The sequence below is a fragment of the Anser brachyrhynchus genome (genome assembly GCF_964034855.1).
Source record: "Anser brachyrhynchus genome assembly, chromosome: 6".
Taxonomy (NCBI): Eukaryota; Metazoa; Chordata; class Aves; order Anseriformes; family Anatidae; genus Anser; species Anser brachyrhynchus.
Window position 1 is genome coordinate 44058481 of NC_137700.1, and position 17338 is coordinate 44075818.

The 17338-nt window shown below is 43.5% G+C and overlaps 1 long non-coding RNA gene across 7 annotated transcripts in view; it reads left to right on the forward strand.

The window, feature by feature from the left end:
* The first annotated feature begins 1140 nt into the window (after nt 1-1140).
* Nucleotides 1141-17338, forward strand: part of LOC308197130 — a 31464-nt gene continuing 15266 nt past the window's right edge. For 2 of the 7 annotated variants that reach the window (XR_013952605.1, XR_013952606.1), the window contains exons 1-4: nt 1142-4028; nt 4259-4413; nt 11130-11903; nt 12452-15759. This is a non-coding gene — a long non-coding RNA (uncharacterized lncRNA). Of the gene's footprint in view, nt 4029-4258; nt 4414-7829; nt 8024-11129; nt 11904-12451; nt 15760-17338 lie in introns of all 7 variants that reach the window. The other 5 variants (XR_013952603.1, XR_013952607.1, XR_013952608.1 and 2 more) reach the window with 5 other exon arrangements.

Here is a 17338-nt window from a genome sequence, read left to right on the forward strand (position 1 = left end):
TTCTTTTCCTTAAATTTCACTTTCACACTGAGATTTTCCAGAAAGTCACAGCTTTATTTCAGCAAAATTCAACTTAACACCACATGGTAGAAGGATGGTGTTGAAACAATCATAAAGACATTTCCAAAGGATTACTATCCCCCCTGCCTTTGATAAATATACCTGTCTTGTTGACTTTCTCAAACTTTTCTCAGCTGCTAGGTACCTTATACTATCAATAAACTCATATTCATATTGACCATGGAACTGTAAATTTTTTTTTTGTCAGCCTCGCACCAGCATGTGTTAGTTTATTACCATAGTTTTGTTATTATTATTACTTAACTTCGATCTTGATTAGCATGGAAGCCAATTTTACCAAACAAGTGATCTGACAAAGGTGTCATGGTTGCATTCTCCCTTTTAAGAGCCACCTAAGGTATAAATGATTGAATTACATCAAGCCAAATACTTAAGCCTATGTTTTCCTCCTTGCACTTTTGGAAACCTAAAAAGTGTCTTAACAGGATTGCAAGGAACCTTTCCAACAAAAGACGTCTGCGTTGTGTGGGAAATATCAATTACTGAGGCAAAACAGCAGTCCCCAGTGAGGAAGCCCTCAGATGTTGCTGACTGAATACCCAGTTCCCAAAGTCTCTCCTCCACTGGTGGGAGGCAGCACATTGCAGGGGACCACCAAGTCACCGCTCCCGTAGGGCAATGTTTCAACCAATCATTACAAAACGCCAAGGAAAAGCATACAATTCAATTTCTGAGTGTGGGCTGAGTGAGAGGGCATCGCTTAGCAGGTGGGTCTGGGCTGACAGGCACTATTCATTCCTTTCCAAAGAAATGTATTATATATTTTATATATTGAGAAATCCTCCACCTCCACCCCAACCCACTGTATGGAAATTATAAATGGCTACAGTGCATTGAATCACACATTGGTTTTGTTTCTTTTTTTTTTTTTTTTTTATTTCTCTGTAGAAATCAAGTTTCCATTAAATGAAAGAGGAAAATGCTACATATAAAATTAAAATAGAGCACAAAGTCAAGGACAGCATCAATTTGCTTACCATCTTCCTGGAACAATCAGAAATAGCCCATGTGCTATGGATATCCAGATACTGTTTATTTATCTTAGTTCATAGTAATTTTATGATGAGAAAAAATTATAATGTGGTTTTACAAGAAGCTTTTACAGGGCCAATTTGTATGCCTCATTCAGCTGGGGGAGGGAAGGGTTGCAAAATCTGGTAGCGATAATACCTCTGAATATCTAATAATGGAAGCTACTTTCTGAAGCAAATTCCTGGATGTACATGAATTTTTCATACCAAGTGAGGTGGCTTTATTTTTATCTTTTTGTCTTGAAGGAGTGGGTTTAACATGATTTATTTGTCAGTTAGCTGAAGAACTGTACAACCACGAGGTCCCAGGAAGGCCAGGGCTGGCAGCAGCGTGGGGTCTCTGTCCCAGCAGGTCCCCACGGCCGGTGGCTCAGGGACGTGCCCAGGGAGTTTGATCTTCTCCAGGGATGGAGCCCCACAGCCTCCCCGGGCAGCCTGCCCCACTGTCCGACCATCCTCACAGAAACAAGCAAACAAAAAAAAACCTCCAGGTTTGCTGAGGCACCAAATGGCTCAGACGTGTACAAGCTACTTGTACACTGTGAGCATGTACAGGAAGGATACGGAAGACCAGAGTGTTTGTTAAAAATGTCTGTGAGAAAGAAGGGAGGCTGGGCAAAATCTTCAAAAGGGATCAAACAACTTAGAAACCTGAACTGACTTTCAATGAGACGTTTTAAGTCAATTTTGAAATCAAGTCCTGAGTTTCTGTGTCACCTGCGTGGCTTTGAAAGGGTCATCTTTGACTGCTATCACATTGTACAGAATTTACAACCTGGATGGAAGAATTTGCAGAGAAAATGAGATGCCAGCAAAATGAAAATGAAGGAAATGAACTGTAGAGAAATGTCAAGTGAATTATTTCGGAAATTTCTTCCATTTCGCTGTGTCTTATCAAAAAATTTGTATCAAATGGAACCTTTAAGTATTCATGTTATCTTAACTTTCATCTGACATGAAGCAGATTAGCTAACAGTAGCGAATTTAGTATGCGGAAAAATGGAAAATGCACTTAAATAACAAATGTACACAAAAACCATCACAGAAAACATGCTGAGCACCATTTTTACAAACTCTGCTCTGAACTTGATAATCAGATGCGTTAATAATTCATCCAGGACTGCTTCCTGCTTGGTGATGGTGCTGTCTAAGACACGGGGTAAGGCTCCTGCTTCTTCAGAACTGCAGGTTACTCCTAAATGCCAGGAGTGGCTTTTGATCCATGCCATTGCTCGTGGCTCTAAGGTCCTGTGGTGACCACAGAGGCTCTGAGAGTCCTTGACTTCTAGAGGTGATAACACGGACCTAGAGATCTTTTTTTTTTCTTTTCTTTTTTTTTTTTTTAAACGTTGACCTTAGGTATGCAGGGGCTGGGCCCAAACTTGCAAATGTGGGCCCCCCTTCTCCCAAAGTACCGACACTGCTCTGTATTTTAAAGATGCTACATGGCCATTTCTGATATATGGCATAAGCAGGAGGTGCAGCTTTCCTGGACACGTGCCGTAACTTCCTGCCTGCCCCGGAGGTCTTGCAGGTCCCACTCAGGCTGGATATTTATTCCTTTTTTAACAGATGTATTGGTTTGGATTTTACTGGGTTTTACTGGATTTATTCTTTTTTAACAGATCATGGCTGTCACTTTATGCATTTTCCTTCTTTGTATGGCAAGCTTCTTGGAGCAGAACAAGTGTATATGGGAACATGTGGAACAGTGATTTACATTAATTACTCCCTAAGTGACCGGTTTCCCTAGGAAGCTCTCCCGCTGTGAGATGTACATAGATGCACATGACACTCATAGCGATGCTGCAGTGCTCTTTGAAGATTTCATGCTTCCTGTGCCACAGTCAGATTTGTCACGTTGGAGGGTATCAGCCTCTCAGAAGCTGCTACGCTGGAAAGACAAACAACATATGCTAGAAATGCAAACACGTGTTGTTACATTTATTACGAGAACTGCTGATGAAAATGAAATACAGAATGATCCTTTATACATTGTGAGCTTGACCATGTTTATGCACAGTAAGAGAAAGTGTGATATCACCACTTTGTTGGTTAGAACAGAGGAGAGAGAAATTAGTAAACAACAAAAACCTTGTCATTTTTCAGGGTCAGAATAAAACTCAATATTTTATGTTGGTTTTGAAGGGAGAAGACAAAGAAAATTTAATGTCATCTAAATAGAGAAATGGAAAGCTTAAATGGTAAAAGCACCATGGTTGTATTGAAGGCATTGCATATATGCACCAGTATAGATATTTAGAGATGCATGGTCCTGTGAAATACAGATGTGAAATAATTGATCCTATGCCTTTCTAAGTGCTAAAAACACAGAATTCTTTGGGAAGATGTGGTTGTTTTTGCATAAAAACAACCTCCTCCCAGGACCACTTCAGGTGGGTGGCAGCCACTGCCCTGTGCTCAGCACTGCGTGCCGTGCTCTCACCACAAAGGCTTCTGGACTTTGACACATGCGTGGAGGCTATTGCTTACACCCAGTTAGTATTTGTCCCAGATCTCTCTGGTGCTTTATTTTGATGGTGGTTTTGAACACTTGCTGCATGTTCCATGCACAGGGACGACGCGCAGGCAGTGCCCAGCCAGGGCACCGTGGGTGATGGCACCGTGACGCTAGGGGCAGGTGTCCCTGACCATGGCAGGGGGCAGGAGGTCTTTAAGGTCCCTTCCAACCCAAACCATTCTGTGATTCTGTGAGTGGGAACCAGGAGGCGCTTGTTGGGAACAAACGCGTGTCAGGTGAAAGTCATTTCCTCCCTCAGAAAAGCTAGCGGCCCCGAGGTGAGGGGAGCGAGGGCTGTGGTCGCGCGCTTTGACTTTGCAGTTTATTAGAAAAGAGCCTCTGAGGGACAGAGACCGTTCACACATCACCTCCCAGCTCGCCGTTTCCCCTGGCAGGTAGATATTACTGTTTTCTTTGGTGATGAACAAACTCGAAAACTCTTCAGCTTCCTCTGAAGACAAAAGAGTATCTTTTTTTTTTTTTTAATCAATTCAGAATGAAAAAGTTAACTGAATTGCCTTAATTTCTGTCCATCATTGTTAACATTTGTTGTAAGCCCCATCCACTAATGGTTTTGCGTAATTCCTAAGGTTACTTTTGTTCCTGTTACATTTAACCCCCACAGCCCTTTCTCTTCTGTATGCTTGTCCTTCCACCACCGAGGTGTTTTCCCTTGCTGCCAGCAGGCTCACCGCCCAGCTCACCGTGCCTTGCAGGCTGCTCGAGAGCACATTTGCACCACTCTGGAGTGAGCGAGGGATCCCTCCGTGCCCACAGCCCGTGAGTACCTGAGCTCACTGCTGCCACTATTCTACGTCCATCCAAGACTCTGAATTATGCTTGGTAGAGGCTTTTTCTTTCATATTTGATATGTGTATATATATATAGTCATAGGTCAGTCTAACGAAACTATTGGATGATAGCAAATGCTATATTTACTCCTTAAGGACGCTTTTATTTTTTTAATGCATTTGTTTTTTAAGATAAAGACCATATAGTCCAAAAGGAAAACAGACAAACAAAACAACACCGATCAACCAACCCAAGATATTCAGCATCACTGTGAAATTTCAGAGGACTAGAAGGGGAAAAATGCCAGACATTTTACTGTGATCCTGGTATATTCTAGTCTTGAAGCTTAGGAGTTCAAAGCTATAGAACGAAGGAGGTCTATAAGGTAGATTTTTAGAAGGTTTCTCTGTTACTGTTAGCTATGCTGTTTGACAAATCCATCTGCATATGGATAACCCTCCTGGCTGCATATGGCAAGTCAAAAAAAGAAAGTGAATAAGAATATAATCACCCTCCCTACACCATACCCATTTACGCTCCAAACATTCAGGCCCTGAAGGATTAGAGCTGAAGCTTTTTTTGTTGCGTTTCAGCGCTCATTGGCTCAAAGATAGCAGAGTTATTTGCTGAGGGATGGACTAGTCCTGAGAGAAGTCTCTCCTGCGGAAACAGGATCTGTTTTGAATACCTTTATCAGAAAATGCCCACCAGACAGAAGCAAAAGCTAGTTTACATCTATTCTCCTCAGAAACGGGCTCTGGCTTGGCCATTGGAATACTCCTGTATATTCTTTCCATCCCACTGATAGCTCTGGACCTGCTGCGCATTTTTATATTTTCTCTGAGCTTCCCATGCAGAGCTAAACATCCACTTCATAACTCTGACAATGCCTGAACAGAGAAGCATGGCTTCATCATAGAGAACAAATAAAAGGCAGAGGCAGACCCTGTAGATGAAGATTGCTGTTATGGTAATTCAGAGTAGGAGATAACGACTGGCTGAACAGAATTAAATCATTTAGCTTTTGCTTAAACAAACAAAACCAAAAACAAACAAACAAAAAACTAACAAAGAAAAATAAACAGCTCTAAGAATGGATAAAAAGAGTTTTGAATGAGGAGCATCAAAAAATATTGTTATTTAAACTCAGGACGTATTTATGACAAGGCACTGCAAAATACAGAATGGCATCTGAATTGGGAAGAGTAGAAAAGACCAGAGGGAACCAAACTCATGAGCGTGATCCCTTCCTGTCCTTTAAAAGGGCTGTGCGAAAAAATCCTCTTTTTGCACAAATTCTGTTTTCTTTATTGCTCTATCCTACAGCATCTTTCAGTTGTGCTGGGTCCAGATGCACATTTTTATTGGTGTACATAGGGCTTGGGCACTGCAGTGATCAGGGCCCATCTCCTCCTTCCATGTTGAATTAGAAGATACTTTGTATATTTTAGGAGGTGTCTCTGCATTATGGGCAACAGCTACTGATACTGTGAGAAAAAAATAAATAAATCTGCTCAAATCTGAAGCAAAATTACTCAGGCAAACTTTACTGCAAGTGAGCTTAGCAATGGAGTGTGCTGTTATTGCATTATACCTGCTGAGATGTTGGTAAAAATGGCATCGCCAGCTGCCTGCTAATAACTATGGAACATATTAACACTTTCCAGTGGATAGTTTAATTGCTTCCTCCCTCAGGAAAACAAATTTCATAAACCTCAGCCTGTTGTTATTTATGACACATTTAAAGCTTTTTCAATAATCTCAGCAGTGAATTATTGTACATGGATGCAACATGAGAAAGGCAGACGTGCTGCAGCCCAGCATTACGAAGCCCTATCGAATATTTGCTCTATTGCTTTTGTTGTCACAGTCTGTTTTCCCACTGGAACATTAAAATCCGAGACTGGCTATAACAACCGTTGAATGATAAAAATAAAGATAATGGCATCTAAAATGGGATTTCAGTGTAATGAGCTATGGTAACGCTGATACTCGAGTACTTGCTGGTGACCTCGGAGCAGTGCCGAGTGCCCATCCAACGCTGCTGCTGCGCGCTGAACGAGATGAAAGCGGCGCTTTCGCTGCCGAGTAAGGGCTCGGGAAGGGAAGGGCTGGGTCAGAAATGGGCTTAGGGGCTGCAGTGGAAACACCGGATGGTGTCGTAGCAAAACTGGCCTCTGTCCTTAAAGCATCTCTGGGCGAGGGGGGATGTGTGGAGAGACCCCCCGCGTCCGGGCTGAGGGCTCGGGTTCGGTTCCAAGCCAGCAGGTGGATGTGTGCTCTGTGCCTGCCCTTTCACGGCCCACAGCCGGGCGGCTGCCCTCGGCCTCCTGCAGGACCCGAAGGGCTGGCGGTGGTGGTGGGAAGGCCGTGTGGTAGTGGGGCCAACGCGTCCCCCCGTGCCCGGCTGCTGCTAACATTGCTCTCGCTCAGCTTCTCTCCCTGGGTGTGCCCAAGGCTCAATTTCACTTTTGTGCCTACTTTCTGAGGATCTTTAGCTATGCAGCTCTCAGAGCGGAATTGTTGCCTGCTTGACTGCTACTTGTAGCCTGCCAAATCTGACCACCATGTAATTAACAGAGTTTTTGACAAGCTAGGCTAAAGGGATGTTGTTTTTTTTTAAATTGTAGAGGCAAGCACTTGAAGGTCAAATCCATTTTTGTCCCTGTAGCCTTAATGCTTCTCCATACATTTCCACCCTGTGCATTGAATGGAAAAGATATCATGTGAGCATGTAATTACAGACTGTATTATAGAGCAATAATTCCTCAGCAAGACAGCTAAAGACTGACTGAGAGCTAATCTATCCAAAACCAATATACCAGTCCCAGCACAGGCTGGACTCGGGCCAGGATGTAAGCCAGGAACAGCTTTCGTGACACTGATGAATACGGTTTAGCTGCTGATGGATGGAGAGCAGACATCCCCTTTTATCCTTCTAGACCACTCTGGCATTCAATTCCGTGCCACTACCCTGCCTGAAAGTAAGGGCAAGGCGTTCAAGAACGTGCTGACACTTTTTGAGCTTTTTCCCCGAGAAGCAGTGGCAGCAAACGGCGTTTCTGCTGGCAGAGCAGACCGCGGAGCCGTGCAGGTCTCAGCTCCCGTTGGCAGCAGCAGCTGAGCACCAGAGGTGCCCCTGCGGCCTGCGCGGTGCCGGCGCCGTGAGGGTGGCCGGCCAGGACAGGGCCCGCTGAGGACAGGCGGCTCGGGGCAGGAGGCCGCAGCAGAGGGCTGGGCACAGGCCGGGTGTAACGCTGCCGTTCTGGTCATTAGGGTAACGCTGGTGTAAGTGCGAGCTCCGAGCTGCAGGCCTGCGGTGCCGCGGGGTGTCCGTGCCGGGCTGTGTGCCGGCACGGTGCGTGATACACACAGCGGCCCTCTTCTGATGTTGTTTTTGTCAGCTTCCTACACAGAATGCAACCAAGAGAAGGAAAACAGCGAATGTGGGCAACGGATCACTGAGCCAGGCCTGGAGGGAGTGCGAGGGGAGCAGCAAACAGAAATCCCCAGCTGCAGGCTGAGCCCTCGCTGGATGGGAAGCCCTGCTCGGAAGAGAGGCTTTAACAGCTCTGCTTACCCCCCTCACCCAGCGCTGGTAATTCTCATAATGGGAAATGCGAAGGAGTTTAAAAGAGAACATTTATTATATCATTTCCTGTATTACTTAAAGTCTCAGACTATCAAACCAAATTCAAAGCAACTTTGGGAATGTTAAGGTACTTTTGAAATAAGTGGATGTTGCTGCTATATTTCTGTCTACTGGATCAGCCAAAGTGACAGCTAAACAGAAAATCCATTAGAAAATTTATATGTGTACTGTTGTTTGGAAGTTGGAAGAAAACATATTTTGATGTTTAGATACAAGAAGTATGATGTTCAGGGACTGGAATAATCCCCACAGGACACAGTTCATTCGCAGTACATCATCCAAGGACAGTCAGCTTCAGGCTCCGCTTTAATTTCCTGGTGAGCTTCAGAGCAATATTTATTCTGCAGACAAAAAAAAAAAAAATTAAAGAAGAGAGAGAAAACAACCCTGCATCTAGTGAATATTTATATCAGAAGGGGAAGGATTCTTTAATAACTGATAGTACATAAATCCATGAATAGGAGAGATGGGAACAAAAATTGAAAGGTCTAAGTGTGCGGACAGTTTGGTTGTAATTTCTAATTAGAAGGACTATAGAAGATAAGCATTATGCTCATGATTCATTTTAATATAGATGGAAGAGTAGGAGTTTCGAGCCAGCATTTTGTAAGACTTTCCACCCACCACACTGGCTGTAAATCCACCACATCACCTGCGACAGCCGGAGTGCCCCGTGTAGCGCCCACGGCGCTGGGCTGGGGCATGGCACAGTGCCTGTGCACCCCACAGATGGCACCCCACCATCAGGAGTGTGCGCGGCGTGGCGGGGCTGCATGCTGACACCTGCAGCCCATTTCTGGAAAAAAAAAGAGAGGAGCAGGGTGAGCAGGGCCCCGGAGCCGGCAGGTGAGCTCTGGCCTGAGCATGCCCACGCTGAGCAGAAGTTGTACCTGGCGGGTATTCATCCTATAGGGACATAGGTTTGGGACATGCAAAAACTGCAAAGATGCGCACTTCTTTAGCAAAAATTAGAGTATTTTTTGGCTTACTCACACAGCAAATGACTGTAAGTATGGTGTCTTTTTAAAAAAAAAAAATACTACTTGAGCAAAAAAAAAATTTTGACATTTGTTAAGGTGAAACGTCCTTACTGGATGATGTGGTTGGAAGCAGAGCTCCCGAGCTTGCTGGGCCCAGCCTCCTGCCCACAGTGGGTCAGTGCCAGCAGCATGTGTAGGATCCTACCCCGGCAAGTTTTCAGTATCCCCAAGGACTTTAACAGTACTAGAAGTATTTGGAAGAATAGAGGCAGAAACCAGTGTGGTTCATGCAGGGCTTTAGCACTGAGTGTATCTAAACTGTGGATTGCAAAGCCATGGCTTGAGAACAAAAGCAACTGTTGAAAACCCACAAAACCACTGTACCACTTCCAGCTGGCAGCCGAGATCCATCAAAGTCTCATTAAACAAATGCCTCCCTTGCAAAAGAATATGAAAGATTGGGGAAAAAAAAAAAAAACAAAAAAACAAGGTGTGTGCATTTCTGAGCAACCATCTAAGAAAAGATAACAAGAGATATGGAAAATTTGCAATTGAGAATTTGGAAACATTGGAATAGCTGATGGAGAGATCTGGCAAAGGCATGACACCTTGTGAGAAGCAGCTTTAGAGGACAGAAATTTCCTTGTCGTGGATAACTCCCTGAGCAGCAGAGATAAATTATAGGTGTGTTTTTCAGTGAGTTCCCAATCTGGTTTTCACTTTGTTATGTCAAACTCAGCATGCACATGTTCATCATTGTCGCGGCCAAAATTTCCCTGTGCCATGAAAGACAGTGAAAGGCTTTTTAAATAGCTACCTTGCACTCCAGCAAGTGCCAGCCTGGGAAACGCACTCGGATGAATAATGCCGTCACTCGGTCTTGCTCGCAGAGAAGTTGAAATGTGAATGCTGGCGACTACAGACACGGCACAGCCAGGAGCTCAGCGGTGGAACAGATGTAGGAGTGAAAGCTCTCGCCTCTCAGCTATTCCCTGCCAGCCCTCAGCTGCGGCACGGTGACTAAGGAGCTCGTAGCTGTGCTCTGCAGAGTAAGCTGATTAACATAAATCCTTTCCAGCAGCAGCTTGAGCTACTCCTTGGTGCTTTGCAGTAAGTGGCCAGGCAGGGTGGGGAGCCGTCCCCCCGTGTAAGGATGCTGGCGGGGAAGGTCGGGTGGCATCCAGGGACGATGCCCTGGTGGCTCTGTGGGCACACTGGACGTGTGTCCTGTCCCTCCCAAGAGCAACCCTCAAAAACTAAGGTTTAAGTCTTGCCCTGGATTTAGAGGTTGAGTGGAGAGGGGCCTTGGGGTGCCTTGATGCCAACCTGCCTCACCCATTTCAGAGAGCCACGGAGGCAATTTTAAACAGGAAAAGATAAAGAAAGATGCTGGTGGATACTGTCTCCTCTCTTCTCAGCACCTGTGGATTTTCCATTGAAAAATCGAGTGGGTTGTAGGAGAGAATAATAGTATAAATCAAGTTGTATTTCGATTATAATGACGAAGGGGGAACACACTTTCTATATGCTAAATATATTCATGCAGTTATATTATAGTAACATTCCTTAAATTGATGACATTTATCAGTTGAGGAAAACAAATTGCTATATACAGAAGAAAATAATTAAAGGAAAGGGAAGAATAATAGCAGCATCACAGCAGTCAAGTCTAGCAATGTCTTAACAGAAATATTGATGTTCTTTTGGATGCGTGTCAAGGAGAAATGGAAAGATAGCAGGGCAATTTCTTCTGCAGTTATAACTACAAAATATCTTTAAACTCTTGCAGTCATATATACCCAGGATGAAATTTTGTTTCCAGCAGACTGGCTTGTCTTTGCTTTCCCTGATAGGAAAAAGAAAAATTAGTTACAGGGGAATTTTTGTTTATTTGTCTTTTTGGAACCTGTTGCGTGTCATCTATGCTATGCTTAACCTAATGTATCGCTGAGAAAAAGAGGAAAAAATACAACCTGCAAGTGTAGGGATCATTATGGCGAGGCCCGGTGGTGCTGTTACGCTTATTTAAAGGGGCTATCGGCCTTTTCATCATTTCCCCTCTTTCTTTCCAGCTGCTGCTGATTTGGCTGAGATGTTTGCCCAGACTTCACAGGCCGGGAGCAGGCTCACATCACCCAAGTGGCTGGAATTAAACTCCACGTTCTTAAGGAAAGGGCTGGTTTTTCACTGCAAGGATCGCACATCTGGGAACATCTGGAGTTCAACCGGTGTCGCTGCATCTGACTGGGCCCGCTCAGACTCCGGCAACGCAACGCACGTGGGAGAGGCTCACATCACCTCATTATCAGCCTGTCAGTGCCTAATTGAACAGATGCAGTGCTGCGCGTGTGTGCAGCATTACTTATACATTCACCTAATATATATACATATCAGAGGTGCTTGATGGGCCTTTTATTACAACGCCAGAATATAGCACCGTTGCTAAAGCTGTCAGGGCTTATATCGCTTGAAAAATAATTGTCCAGTCCCTGGTTAGTGCTTAACACAACAGTTTTCCTAGGCCATAATATAAAGCATGACAGTGATGTACTGCTGCTGCACCTCGTAACTGAATTCCAGGGCCCACGTTTCTCGGGTTTTACCAGGGACGTTCACGTCGAGATTGCAAATAGCCATGCAAACCCCGCTGCCAGAGCTCCCTGGTGAAGGAGGCGATGCCGATCACATCTGCCTAAATGCTCCGATCCCACACCGGTCGCACCGATGGAAATATTGCAGCGGGCATTGAGTTTGCTGCATGGGGCACTGAGCACCTGGGGGAGCTGGGGGCAGTTCTGGGTCTGGGCTGCTCTGGAGCCCAGATCTGACACATGGAGGCTTGCAAGGTAAGTGGGAACCACTGGGAATTGACAGCAAACTTGTATGAAGTTTTCCTAAATTGTGCATGCTTGTTTTTAACTCTGGCTTCCTTTACAGATGTTCTTATAAACAGAAAACAGCTTGTTAACAGTAGCAAAATGGAAATTTCCTCTGTGCGATATAAATTTCAGTGATATACATGAATATAAAACAGTGTAAAACTACACTCTTCTCTGCAAAAACAAATGTGCCTTTACATTGCACAGGAAAAACTAATACATTACAGTCATTAGGAAATATATAACGTTGACATTAATTGAAGTGAAATGAGGGTGTGCTTGAACTAATAGAACTGAGGGAAAACAGGTGAATTGTGTTTTGTAACTGATGGAGCTACTCTGTACGAGAATAATTTCTGTGCTTGGTGTGACTGTAATCCATCACCAGCATGGTAAGTGAACAGGATTTTGGTGAAAGCATCTACCCAGAAGTAGATTTTTGTGTAGCTTACCCAAATGCCCATGCTCACATGTCACAGCACAAAGGAACAAATATATTTCCCATGTATTTTCAGCAATGGTACCAGTGCACGTTCCCTGACTGGAGATAGAGGTGGACTCAAGGATATGTACCATTGACAGAAAATTAATAGTATGTATTTCTAAAATGCCTCTGTATTTTGGTAGTGTAACTTTTATACTTCTTTCAAGCATAGCTGTCCTTTTGGTGACATCACGTTTTTTATTGTATTTTACTGTCCACTACCACGCAATACATAGATCTTCTACTCACCAAAAGAGGACGTGCTCTTGTCAACTAAGGCAGTTATTCAGCATCCCGAAGGTAAGGGACATGTAATGGCTCGGTAGAGAGATGTTTAGGAACTCCACTGCTGACAGTGCAACTTTTGTGTTACATTTTATACGATTGAGAAATTATCAACCTGACATTAAAACAAGTCTTGCTTTAAGGGGGTATAATTTTTGCTAATGGATTGCTACGTTTCATTTCCATATTTTTTTTCCAGCAATTTTATGCTTAAATATCATTGCCCCTTTGAATTATGTGAGGCTCTTTTTGCTGTGAGGTTCCAGCAATTTGCCTTTGCTAGCTTCATGTGTGTAATTAGTTTAATTAGCACTACAGCTTTAATGGGAGCATTGGTGGATGCCGCATGCACTCTGTTCTTCACTGGACAAAGTCAAATGTTGTGTTTCTTAATCAGCTGCAGCTGAAGTGCTCCAGCCCTTACAAGGCGTTGTGCCTGAGCAGAGCTGACACATTTTGCCACATTTTCAGGAAGCACTATATTCTTTATTTTGGCTAAAATATCTGCCTCCATCTGGCCTGTGCTTAGGAAATGTGCGTGCACGTTGGGCATGCTCAGTGAACTCCTTTTCACGGCTTTCAAAATACGTTACCTTGGCCTTTCAGGTAATCCCTAATTATTAATGGCACACAAAACAAATAGTATTCTTACTGTCTGGGAGCAGTGCCTGCATAATGGATGGGGAGAATCAGACGCAATGCATCTTCTTAATACAGAATAAAGATATTTCACGAAACCCAGGAAAAGCTTGACATTGAAAACAGCTCCTGGGGAACTGTCAAGATGACAATAGAAAAAGCATTAACGATTCATCAATGTGCCATTAGCCCTGCATGTTAGACCTGATGCTGTGTGAAGTCAATAGATCATTTTTATGCCTTACAATAGAAAGAATTGAGTTGAAATGGAAGCATATGACCTCTAGGCTACATTAAACCATTACTAAGAAAAAGATCATTATCTTAAAAACTGCAAAACCATATTCATTTGGTCTATTTGTCTGTTGGACTCTGAACATTTTTATCTGTTTACTCTTATTTCACCTTGCTAGCAATGCGTAAATGCTCAGCAGAAGCTCAGAAACTCAAATGCAGTGATAGGAGAACACATTAGCCACTATGATCATCATCATTTTTAAAGAAAATGGTGTTTGTTTTGTACTTCAAACAGCTCTTTCAGTGGTGGTTGTGGCCAGTTTTCAATTCAGGTCTCCCTTTATTAAAAAAAAATAAATATATATATATATAAAAAATACCTACTTTATGTTTTCTATATGTTTTAAGATAAACAACTTTAAGCAATTAAAATACGCACACAAGAATCAACCTTTTTCTCCTTAAAAGCGCAGTTCTTTAAAAAGGAAACTTTCAGGAGGAAAGCTCAGTTGTGTCTGTTCAAAGGACCCTGTTTTTACTCATCATGCAAATGCCACGAGCATATCAATCCCCACCTCGGGACTGCACGCACCGATCTGTGCACCCAGTCTGAGATCAGCGACTCTGAAAGTAAAGATCCACGATGGGCTCTGTTATTGTCGGAAAGGAACCGTCATCATCAAAGCACCACAATGTGTCTTCTTCATTTTGCTCCTGGAGGCCAAACTGTTTTGGAAGATTACATTTTACCTGCAGATATTTGTAATAAAGAGTGTCTGAGTACGTCTCTTGTTTATGTGTTGACTGCAGTGAAACTCATATAGACCTTAATGCTGTGTTCCTGCTCGTTGGAGAGACAGTGCTATCAATTCGGGAGCCTATTGAAAGGAGCGATTTCATTTCTAGGCTCACTGCTGGTTCAGACAAAGGCTACCCTGGCAGGAGCAGAGGTTTTGTATTGCACGCAGGCAAATTGGACGGGACTTTGCTCGAGGAGGGAGCTGCTCCCCCACCCTATACAACATTTTTTTTTTTCTTTAATGTTTGTGCTCAGCAGTGGTTTCAATTAGTTTTATTTTAATTTCAGTAGAGTATATTACTCCATTCCACATTGATTTCTAAACAACTGGTTTTATTGATTTAAGACACTAAAGCTGTCATAGCAATGTGGTAATAATACAATAAAACAACAATAGGTTTTTATTTTGCTTGGCTGCAAAGCAGCCTAATGTTGGAACGTGCAGCAAGTCCACGACAGCAACACTGCTGTGGCGTTAAAGCCTGGCACACACACACACATCTGGGCAGCCAACCACGGCGCCGGGTTTTCACAGGAATGGGAGAATTTCTACTAACGTGAATGCCAACAGTGAGCGTTCACCCCCCAAACCCAACAGGTGGAGTTCGAAGGATGAGCTGCAGGTTAACGCACACACAGGAAACACAATATCTAGGGCTGCTCTCAGATGCATTACGCAAAAACTTGGAAAACTTCATGGACGCTACTGAATTAAGCTGCTGTAAAACCACTGATGAGAAGGAACCCCGAGGAAGCCATGATTCTGCCTATCCAGCATGGAAACTCACAGTAACTGTTCTTCCCTTGTTTTCATACTGTTTCCATCTGCATGTATTCCAAACATAATTTTCTTTTATTTTTTTTTTAATTCCTGTTTTTAAACCTAGCTGTTTTAAGCGCTGTTTCTTACCCTCGGTCAATCCAGGGATCGTGGTACTTTTGGTTGGAAGGGGAACAGCTCTGAATTAAAAGCTGGTAAAATTATGAAACTGAAAAGAACTATATTATTATATGCTATTATTATGACTTTTGTTTTTTTTCCTTGCTTGACATTATTTTGGTTAAAGATTTCTTGTGTGCTTCCTGGTGGCTGGGGAGGATTGGATCCAGAAGAAAGCTGTTTGTGTAAGTGCTGGGTGGGCACTAACACTTTGATGTAAGTCCCAGCCCCTGACAATGCTGAAGGAGGACGAGTGGTGCTGGTGGTACTGATGATGCATTTCACCTGGCTTCTGTTCACCCGATTGCTTCTTAAAGCACCGGGGGTATAGCTAAGTGGCCACATATATATTGAAGGCTGTGGAAAAACAAAGGTGGGGAGGAGACCTCTGAAACTGGCTTAATAACAGAAGTCCACAGCTGTAGATGGATAAGTGAAGGTAAGTGTCTGACCGATGATGTATTTAATAATTTTTGATTGAGATATTGCAAATAAGATCCAGATGTATAGAAACTCTGATTTACCCCCAGAATGATTTACTGGCATTGTAGGAAAGTTTCTGTTAATGGCTTCTTCAGAAACAAAAGGTGAAAAATACCTGTCAGGTCTCACAGAAAAGCGAATTACAGATGTAACTGGCATTTTCCCCTGCACCTTCTTGAAGCATCTTTGGGATGTGTGTATCGTTTTACTTAATGATGCACAGCAGAGATCAGGAAAGGAGTGCTATTTTTTATAGTTGCAATAATTAGGTGAAGACTTAGTAGTAGAAATGGGCAAACAGAATTAAGCATCTTATTTAATGGAAAACAAGAAACCTATACACCAGAGTAAATACAGTTCAACGGGTATCTGAAAGCTAAATGACATATGCCATATGCATTAATGGCATTAGAACATGTTTTAGTGCAAAAACTTGTTTTAAAATAGTTTCGCGTTTAAAACCATTTGTATAGTCAAAGTACTCAGCAGGCTGGGATTTTGGGGGTTGCCACCGCTCCGTGTTCCCGGCAGCTGAATGTGTCACAAAGCTGGATCCTTGAGGCAAGCCGGGGATGGGGAGGCCGTTGTGTGCCTCGTGAGCAGTGATGCGTTTATCTGATTTCTTACCTACGGGCCCTGCTCGTTTTTCTAAAACAAACATTTAATTGTTATGCAAGAAGTCAGTCAGCTGTGAACGCCCTTACTGAATAAAACAAAAGGAAAACATTTAGATTCTTTTCCTTTTTACAGGATTAATATATTTGTTTCACAAGAATTATCTTAATCCGGTAGCTGTCCTTCAACAAGTTATAAACAAGAGCGATGTCTTTCCACCAATGAATTTCATTTAACTGGCTCAGATTGTTTATGAGATGTTTTCAGCTCTGAGTCCCTAACAGTAATAACTTGTTCAAATAAATTAATATCAAAAATCCCTTGATATCCCCCAAATAATCAAATTCCTTTGTCAACAACATCCCCAAATAACTTGTGTTGACATTAGTGAAAGTTTGTCAGAATTACAGACTTAACTGAGAAGCACAACTCTTCTGCCCTGAGCCCAGGACTGCTAATTTCCAAGTTGAATAAGTGTTCTGGTCTGCAAAGATCTCTCAAGTTCTTTTTCAGCAAAAATAGGTCAGAGGAAATGAAGACTAAGGCCACCGTTTGTGAGATGCACCAAATGGGAAGCACCCCGACTGTGCCGTTCCCTCCCTAGCACGGCATCTGAAGACAGGTCAATGACGTTTTGGGGTGGGACCCGATGATCTCCTGAGGTCCCTTCCAGCCCCTACCATTCTGTGAAACACGGCACTGGTGCCCCTCACCGCCCTGCCGCAGAGCTGGTGCCGGCACGCCGGTGTCTGGGTGTCCGTGGGCGCACACAGCGCACCAACCCGCAGGGCACAAGTCACATCTTCCTGCCGAGGGTGCTGGCGGTCCTGGGGCTGGCTGCCCACCTCTGTTCCCTCTGCACGTCCAGCAGTCCGAAATAAATCACCAAAAGCCTGTCTCTTCTCCCTCCTGCCTGGGAG